This window comes from Ixodes scapularis, unplaced genomic scaffold, assembly GCF_016920785.2.
Source record: "Ixodes scapularis isolate PalLabHiFi unplaced genomic scaffold, ASM1692078v2 PGA_scaffold39__5_contigs__length_11793443, whole genome shotgun sequence".
Classification (NCBI taxonomy): domain Eukaryota; kingdom Metazoa; phylum Arthropoda; class Arachnida; order Ixodida; family Ixodidae; genus Ixodes; species Ixodes scapularis.
Window position 1 is genome coordinate 4,924,670 of NW_024609867.1, and position 9,974 is coordinate 4,934,643.

Genomic DNA, 9,974 nt, shown 5'->3' on the forward strand with positions numbered 1-9,974 from the left:
ACCTTGAAAGGCCAGGCAAATGTTCTCGCGAAACATTTTTGTGAAGTGTCTAGCTCATCTAATTATTCGGCAAAATTTAAAGAGTTCAAAGCTGTAGCAGAAAAGCAGCCAATTGCTATGTCAGGATCAGACACTCTTGTATACAACCAGCCTTTCACAATGTGCGAACTCGAGGTGGCCCTTGGGTCAAAAAAGCAGTCGGCACCTGGTCCTGACAAAATCCACTATGAAACGTTGCGGCACTTGTCTCCTGAATCTCTAGGCCATTTGGTAACCTTTTTTAATCATTTGTGGATCGCTTCTGCCTTTCCTCAGTGCTGGAAGCGGGCACATATAATTCCTCTCCTAAAACCCGGTAAAGACTCTGCTCTACCAGCAAGTTATCGTCCCATTGCAATGACCAGTTGCCTTGGGAAAACTTATGAAAAACTAATAAATAGACGATTAGTACACTTTTTAGAGACTGAGGGAATTTTAGGTCCCAATCAGTGTGGGTTTAGAAAGGGGCGATCAACATTGGATCATCTTGTTCGCCTGGAAACTTTCGTACGTTTGTATGAAAGTTTGTTCATTTCAGTTCAAACGCGTTTGTTCATCGACAGCACTGCGTTTCGGTATTTTTTGACCTAGAGAAAGCATATGATACTACTTGGCGTTACGGGATTTTAAAGGACTTGTACTCACATGGTGTCCGTGGCCGCATGTTGCGCTGCATAAGGGAGTTTTTGACTAACCGAACTTTTCAGGTTAGGTTTGGTTCTACACTTTCGGATGTTTTTCCTCAGGAAAATGGCGTCCCTCAAGGGGCTGTATTGAGCGTCACTTTCTTTGTGGTGAAGATAAACAGCCTTGCTGCAATGATACCTCCATCAGTTTCGTATTCATTATATGTAGATGATGTGCAGATTTCCTTTTCGTCCTGCAATCTCTCAAGTTGTGAGCGCCAGCTTCAACTCTCAATAAACAAAATGAGCAATTGGGCCGATGAAAATGGTTTTAAGTTTTCATCTGAAAAAACAGTGTGTGTGCCATTTTCACTATGTCGTGGTATGTTGCTTGATCCTTGTTTGCAGCTCAATAGCACTGCAATACCTGTAAAATACGAGCACAAATTTTTAGGGGTTATTTTTGGACAAGAAACTTACCTCTGTGGCTCACGTCAAGGAGCTGAAGCAGGGATGCTTGCGGTCGTCTAACATTCTCAAAGTGCTTTCACACACATCCTGGGGGTCTGACAGACGGTGTCTCTTACGACTTTATAACTTCTTGGTGCGGTCCCGTCTGGACTATGGCGCGATTGTTTATGGGTCGGCACGTCCGTCTGCCCTAAAAATGTTGGACCCCGTCCATCATCTGGGGCTCAGGCTCGCCACGGGAGCATTTCGAACATCACCTGTGCTTAGCTTGTATTCTGATACACATCAAATGTCTTTGGAAAGACGAAGGCGGTATTTGAGTCTTTGTTATGCTTACAAGATATACAGCTATCCTGAACATCCCACTTTTGATGCACTTCAACCTTCTACGTCCTTCCGACTCTTTGAAAACAAGCCGAACATTGTTCGGCCCCTGAGTTTCAGAGTGCAGAGCATGGTAACATCGCTCCATCTCCCCTTTAGTGAGGCTGCTGTGTTGAGGGGCAATGAGAGAGTTGCGCCTTGGGACCTTCTGCCAATTTCTTGTGACTGGTCAGTGTCTAAGTACAGAAAGGGAGCTGTTTCTCCACTCCTTCTTCAGCAGGAGTTTGCCGATTTAGAACAGAAATACAGGGACTACTCGCATTTTTACACTGATGGATCGAAAACATCAACTTTTGTGGGGGTGTGCAGTTTATTCCATTACCTTCAGCAAAGTTCGACAACTCCACACTGTTGCAAATATTTTTACTGCCGAATTGTACGGTATTTTAATGGCTGTGGAGTACTTATTAGAGAACAATATCATGAAAGCAATTCTGTTTGTCGACTCTCAAGGCGTTCTTCTAGCCGTTTCGTCCTTAGCAGACAGCAAGAACCTTCTCGTGCAATGTCTTCGTTTACGGCTTAACCGAGCACTTCAACTAGGACACCAGATTAAATTCTGCTGGGTCCCAAGCCACGTGGGTATTTCCGGCAATGAAAGAGCAGACTTGCTTACTGCCTCTGCAAAAGAGTACCCAAAACTGCCTCTTGGCCTGCCACACCAAGACCTGAAACCGATCATACAGAAATCGATTATGAAGTCATGGCAGTTGGATTGGGATTTGGAAAAAGAGAACAAGCTTCATGTTATCAAGCCCCAACGGGGGGTATGGGAGAGTTCCTTCCATAAAGTCCGTCGGGATGAGGTTCTCCTTTGCCGTTTAAGAATTGGTCATACCCGTTTGACTCATTTGCACCTGCTCTGTGGTGAAGATGTTAACTCTTTCAGGCACAGAAGTTTTGTTGAAAATAGAAACCTGATTTTATTGTATAAATAGTCAAGTACGGGGCTAAGAACACTATTTTCACAAACTAAAAAAATGTATTACCGCGCAGTGACCGCATATGAGGTGGTCATTCCTGGTGACCACCATGCTGAATGGGGTGGCACTTATTTTTTATGGAAGTCAGAAAAACAGTTTTTTTCTTTCCTCAGGCAGAGTGGAACATCACACGATTCGCACATCCACGTTGTTCTGGACGGCTTCGTTTTGGTGCTGCACCTTGCACACCTGCGGGGTGTACATCTTTTTGGTTGGTGCTTGCTCTCAGTCAGGCGGACGTTCGTGTCAACGCGGGGCTTTGACTTTTTCAGTTGCACAGCTACATCGGTAGAGGACCTCCTCTTGGCTTTGGAGGCTACTTGTGCTTCAGCAGTCAATGATGAGATCACACTGCGGCGAAAATCCTTCATTGTCATCCGCTCAGCTTCTTCAATCTCCCTGAAGAGATTATGTATGCGTTCACCACGCAGCAGTCCAGGAAGTGAAAAAATATCCTGTGCCACCATCTTTTTTATTTCCGATCGATTTCGTACTGCCCTTTCATTTGGTCAAACTTCTCTACAAAGTTCATGTTTTTGTTACAGTCATGGAGAGCAGCAGGGCATGGTACCTTGGTGACGGTCCCATCCTTGTTTTTCCGGTCGACTTCAGCACCCTGCGTGGGGTCGTGGAAGTTCGACAAAAGGTGGACAGTTCTCTTGTCCTTCCACTTCATGCAACAAACACTCTCATCACTGACTGACCAATCAGTGTTCCCTCTTTCCATTTCTTGGTCGGCTTGCAACTTGGGCAGATGCTTCCGGTTGTGGTTCACTGTTCCGCACGCATATATTCCCTGTTCCCTCAAGTCCTTCAGGAGACCATAGCTCGTAAAATAATTATCAAAGAACACACGGTGATGCCTCCCAGATATGTCTTGACACAATTTCTTGACAACCTGTGCACCCAACTCTTTTTGCACTCCGCTTTCGGACGTTCCAGAGTAGATTTCAAACTTCAGGTTGTAGCCGGTGCTGGCGCACAACATCCATACCTTGTATCCACGTTTCACGGGCTTTTTCGGCATGTACTGCTTTAGGGAACTCCTGCCTTTGAACTTGATCATTGACTCGTCAATTGCGAGGTACTCCTTTGGTAGGTAGTTTGTTGCAAAGCTTCGTGAAAGTTCCGATAAAAGTGGCCTCACTTTATAAAGCCGGTCGAAATCAGGGTGGGCTCTTGGTGGCTGTAGCACATTGTCATTTAGATGCAGATGAGACAGCAGCCAACCAAATCTGTTCACTGTCATGATCTTCGATATGAATGGGTCATGCAGGTCCGGCGCGCTGGACCAATAATCCCGGTAGCTTGGACTCCGTTTTATACCCCATCAGGAGGTTCAAACCCAAGAAAGATCGCATCTCTTGCTCTGTCGTAGGAATGTATGGTTTTCCAGCCTGCTGGGCATACAGGTTCGTCTGGAAAACCACTTCTTTCGTCAAGGAAGGGGTCCATAAAAGACTGAAAATAGAAAACGGATCTTTTTCTTCTACATCGAGGATATGGCTTTGAAGCCGAGTGTCAGCCAGGAATTCTAGTGGTGGGTGCACCCTATAGCTCGGACTCCACAAAGGAACCTTTGCTGGGGCAACGGGAGTATCATCGTCTGTTTCCGAGTCGGTGGAATCACTAATCATGTGGCAATTCCTTGGCGATGTGGGGGAGGTGTCCCGAGCGCTTCCATTAGGTGGGCGAGGTGGTTCCCAATCGCTGTCGCTGTCACTCGTGTTGTCCCCGCCAATAAGGCTGTCAGTGTCTGTGGGGATTTCTTCGCAACCATCTGAAACGGACGTTCACGTTCCTTGAACAGGATCCCCTTATCACACATCAAAATGCGAATGCCACCTCCATTGATGCATGGTGGTTACTGGTGGTAACCACCACATTGAAACGGGCGTCATCGCGTTTTTATAAAACGAAGCAGTTACTTCTTTGAACCACGTGCACGTTACACTTATTCACTGTCTCACCCAGAAAAAGGGAAGAGGTAGAGCAAATTCTTACCGCTATGCTTGTAGAAAGCTTTCGGATGAAAGGTCGGAGGCGCCATGGCACGTGTTGAACGAAACGGAAGTTTTATTTCTGAATGGAAGACAGCGCGGGGGAAGCTAGCGCCATCTAGAGTTATGAGGAGGAAGCTCGAACAAGAGCGCCGTTGGTGGTTATTGAGCTAGACCACCGTGCTGCAAGGGGAAAAAATGTTGAAAAGGTGGTCACTGGGGATAACCACCGTGCCTGAAAGAGTTAAACTTTGCGACAAGTGTGGCAAAGATATGACTGTTTTCCACATCCTGTGGCATTGCAAAGCTTTAAACCCAGAGCGCCGAAAATGTTTTCCTGAATTTTTTCGCGATCACCTCCTTTTTCATCCATATTTCCTGCTTGGCGATGAACCATTGGTACCATTCGATCGAGTTTTAAATTTCCTTCATAACACTGGCCTTTTACACCAGCTGTAACTTGCAGTACTTTTAGATCACACCTCTAAGCCCTTTGGGAAAACCTTCGTTTGGCGCAATATGGCCTAAGTTGCTCTTGCGCCATAAAACCCCAAATCATCATCATCATCATCGATGCTCCAGAGCAACAGGAAGACAGGAACTGCAAATCTTTTTGGGGTTGCTTGCGTTCTATGATCACTTCCTGAAGAACAGGGCTATGGTCGTAGCAGACCTCTACAAGCTTCTTGAGAGGAACAGGCCGTGGCTCTGGATGGACAGTCACAGGGAGGCATTTCGCAAACTTAAGAAGTTGATTAAGCACTCTACTGTTCTCAAGCATTATGACGTAAATGAGCCCCTGATGCTGCCTTGGTACACGTCTCCGTACGGCATTGGAGCAGTACTCGCTCAAAAAGTCCCCGATGAACGCAAAGCTCCAACTGCTTTTGCGTTTAGAACAGTAGGAGCCACGGAGAAAACCTATTTCCAGTTGGATAAAGGAGCGTTGGCCATTATCTACGCTGTATACCATTTCCATGAGTACATCGCTGAACGGAAGGTCGTAATCTACACAGACCACCAACCACTTTTGTGAATATTGGGAGGCTCGAAACTCATACCAGAAGTTCTACCCCACGTAGGACACTATGGTGTATAAAACTCCATGCCTACGACTAAGAACTAAAGTATAGACGAGGAAAACCACATCAAAACGCAGACGCCCTGAGCCGGCTACCGCCTCTTGCTGATATCGACGAAACCTGCATCACAGGTGAGGTGTTGATGCTTGCATGCTCGACAATTCTCCTACTATCTCCATGAACGTACTGAAGCACTCACTCAACAAGACGAAACCTTAGCGATAGTTTACAAGGCTGTACATAAAAGCAGCCTAAAAGAGCTCAACGGTGATAACTGCAGGCAATACAAAAGTTGCCAAAGAACTATTAAAACTTAACGGCTGCTTGACCAGAGGATCAAGGGTGGTCATACCCAGAGTAGCCAGAGCTCAGTTACTGGATATACTTTATGCTGGTCATCGAGGCATGGTGACAATAAAGGCGGCTACTCGAGGCTACGTCTGGTGGCCTAGAGTAGACAAGGATATCAAGGTGAAGGCAAGGACATGCCGCATTTGCCAACAGCACCAACGGGCATCGCCCAAGGCACCTGTTCCGGAATGGCAACGACCATTGAAGACATTATAAACTCAACATGTCGACTTCGCCGGACGCGCTGTAAGAAAAATGCTATTGATAGTTGTCGATGCCTTCAGATAATGGATCGAAGTTCGCCAAATGAACAACGTAACGCTGGCTAACTTATCCAAGAGCTACGAAACTCGTCTGGAATGTTCGGAGTACCACGTAAGATCGTCAGAGACAACGGTACATCGTTTGTATTCGCCGAGACCAAGCAAGTCTTACAGAATAACGGTATTCGTCGCGTAAAAAGTGCCTCATACCATCCGGCGACCAACGGCCAAGCACTAAGAATAATGTATGAAACTAAACAGGCCTTATCTAGAGACAATACAGGAAACTGGTTTTGCCGGCTTGCTCGATTCCTGCTTAAACGACATACGGTAATCAGTCTCACGGAAGGAAAAACGCCGGCTGTGCTACTGTTCAGCCGAGAATCGTCAAGAGCAATCACACGTCTACATCATCAGAGAGCGCGAGATAAAGAAGCGAAACAACCTGTCACGTCTCCTACGAAGATTTGGTGAAACGCAACGTATTCATTAGACATTTCAGAAAAACAACGTTGTGGATACCAGGAAGAGCAGTCAAAAGACTCGGATTCTTTTCATGGGTTGTCCAGACAAATGATGGCACTCTACGAAGGTACCAAAATCATAAACGAAGTCACACAGAAGATGCTTCAAGACAAATGATCACGATATCATCTAGAGCAAAAGGCATTCGAAACAATGGCCAACAAGATTTACCCGCGCAGTGCACCATTCCGATGGTTGTGCAGCCATCAACAACAGAAGGACAGGAATCGAAAGAGATTCAAGGCAACGTTCACCCTGATCGGCAGATGGTGCGGCCCCCTACCTATAGGCCACAACCTTCAAGACGGCCTGCTGATAGATATGGCGACGGCATCTAGAGGGGAAGTAGTGTGATGGCCAGCGGAGCTCCACGTGACCATCAAATAACAAGGGCGATGTGAGGCCAGAGCACTTGTCCACAGAGCGCGATCTGGACAAACGTGCTTCCAATGGCGCAGGACAGTTGTACCGAACACTGATCTATCCTGGTCAATAAACCTAAGTATTCGGGCGGTAGCCGACCTGGTCTACGCAAATACAACATTCCCCCAAGAACCTTTGCAGCTTTTTTTTATAAAGTAAGCAGCTAGCTGAAGCTAGATGCCATTCAGGCCAATCAAGCAGCGTTGTGAATTTAAAGCTAAGCGTTCACAATCTTCATATCTTTGTGTCTGTGTTCGCTAAACGAATCGAGAGTGATGAATAAACTGTGCCACTATCGTTAAGTATGTCTGTTGTATCTGCACGTGTTCTAGCATTTCACTTGGCTCTTACTTAAAGTAGAATAGTGTATAATATTGGGAAATTACTATGAGTGATAGTGCTTGAGTCCTAGGCAGGGCACTATTAGGCCGCGCACAGGTCCAGGTGCGTGAACGAGAAAAGGTGCTTCTTCGTTCATCTGGAAGATTCTGGTTCACTTTACCCCGATTGTAAAAGATGATGCCAAACTTGCATTGCCTATTCAGACTCGTAGTAGTTGACTCACGAACATTCCAGGCCGAAGATTCGAGACGCCGAGTGTAGAATATCCGGAGATGACTGCGACTTTGCTGACTGACCCCTATTCTCCTGACGGCGCGGCCTACTCACTTTGGCGCTAGTCAGCTGTCACCTCGACGCATCGTCACTCGCTGGTGCCGCCGTTAACGCTCGCGCCTTTTTTCTCGAAGTTTTGTTCTGCATTTTCTTTGTGGCACGAGTTTGCAGATGAAAACTCTATTTTCAGTTCAATATTCACCGTCTCTTCGCCTTCATCCTTCACACCTCTGGTGGAGGTCGGGCAACTTTCTATGTACTTTGCTTCGATATCCCCCAAAGATCCACCGGAGCAGGTCTATTTAAAGCCCAATGATCTATCTTCGTTAAATTCAAACAAAGCTTGAGCAAACCACTGCATCAAGAAACAGCCCTCTGGAATTTGAACATCTGCCGGACAAGCCCAAAAAAGAAGAAAAAAATGAGACCGCCGGCTTCGACCACCAACTCTATCGCCATTCCGCTCGTCGCGCCCTCGACACCTGATCCTTCCGCCGCCATGTTTAGAGAGACATCAAAGGCTGGATCAATTAGTACGAGCGAGTAGCCAGGAACAATAGGTTGACGATTGAACAGAACCTTCAGAACCTCTACTTTTCTTTTGAGAGCACGGCGCAACTCTGGATCGATAATCATGAAACCTGGATTACGTCATGGGACCAGCTGACAGAGCTTTGAAGGAGGTTCACCAGTCTGCGCCGACGGGAGGAAGAGAGCCGATGACGTCCTTTGAACAAGGACGCCAGGTCCCAACGAAAGCATAACCAGCTACGCTACGTTGAAGACGTCCTACACCTGAGTGCACGCGCCGACCCGCGAGCAACGGAAGAAAAATAATCTGAATGCTCTCCTCCGCGGTGTAAAAGAGAACATATTTGGAGGTCTTGTGTGCAGCCCACCTGCGACCATCGAGGCTTCCGTGACGAAGACGGGAGCATCAAGCGCGCCCTTCTCGCAAGAGTCACTCACTAACAGCAATTCTTCGTCGTCGATGGCGCCACGCCATCTGCGCAATTGGCTTCAGTTCAACCGACCTGCACAAGATTCCGGGACGTCGTCCGGGAGAAGCTTGAAAAGCTGCTCCCCTTTGCTGAGCGCCCAGCCTTGTTTTCAGTCGCCGAAATTATACGCGACAACATCCAGCAAGCACTCCAGCCTCTAACATCCGTAAACATTGCCGTCCCGGAGAAGCGGACGTAGACCTACGCCGCCATGACCCAACGACCACCACTGGTTGCCCGCCAGCATCCGGTGCCTTCTCGACGCCACACGCCTGTACCCAAGTGCGCTCAACTCCAAGATGAACAAATTCAGTACGCCCACCAACAAGAAACGGCGCCAAGGAAGACAGACACATTTAGAGTGGATGTCCGATGTGCGCTCTTCTTCAACTGCAGAGAAGCCGGCGCCCCTACTGACGACTTGGGCTGCGCGGGTGCCGCCCAAACGATTCGCGCTGACAGTACGGTTAAACGTCAGCAAAAAGTTGAGTACCTTCGCCGTCCACTGTCTCCTGTGCAAGCTCCTCCCCGAGAAACTAGTTTAACTTATCCGCCACGCATGCATCACATCTTCCTAGGTTTTTTCGGGAAAGTGTCTCCCCTGCCTCGCCGGGTAAAGAAAACGCAGAAATGCCAGTCGGTGATATTGCCGAGGTCGAACGACGCAAATATACCACACAAATGTCGGTGCACAACGTCACTAGAACAAACGCCAGCGACGAGATGTATTGGAGCGAATTTTCTACGGCGGTGTCAAATAACCTCGACGGTATGATCGACTGCCATAACGCTACGGCCCTCATTGACAACGGAGCAGTCTATTCCTTTTTTGGTGGAAAACTCTCTCGCCGCTCTTCGAAAGTGATGACGGTAAGGGATGATATTAAAAGATCATTCGACGCCTTGGAGACTTCAACTACGAGGTGCTTTCCGATGAAACCCTAGGATCAGGACGCCGCCAGCCGCGACCCCAAGTATTGCACGTCATTGATATCAAGCCGTACTATGCTCGATAGGACAAAGGACTGTTTATGCTTGAGACGACCCCGCTGTTCATTCGTTGCTGTTATTTGTTTTAGCGCTGTGTTAATTTATTTACGGTAGCATCGGTGCGATATACTTTTAAAAGAGGGAGTAATGCCGCGTGCATGACCTGGATGAAACACTTCTCCGTTCATCTAAATGATTCGAGTCTACTTGTACGCGAAGTG

The 9,974-nt window shown here is 47.4% G+C and overlaps 1 pseudogene; it reads right to left on the minus strand.

Annotated features, from left to right (window-relative positions):
* Nucleotides 1–2,502: 2,502 nt before the first annotated feature.
* On the minus strand, nt 2,503–3,569 carry LOC115313943 (annotated as a pseudogene).
* Between the last annotated feature and the right edge of the window lie 6,405 nt (nt 3,570–9,974).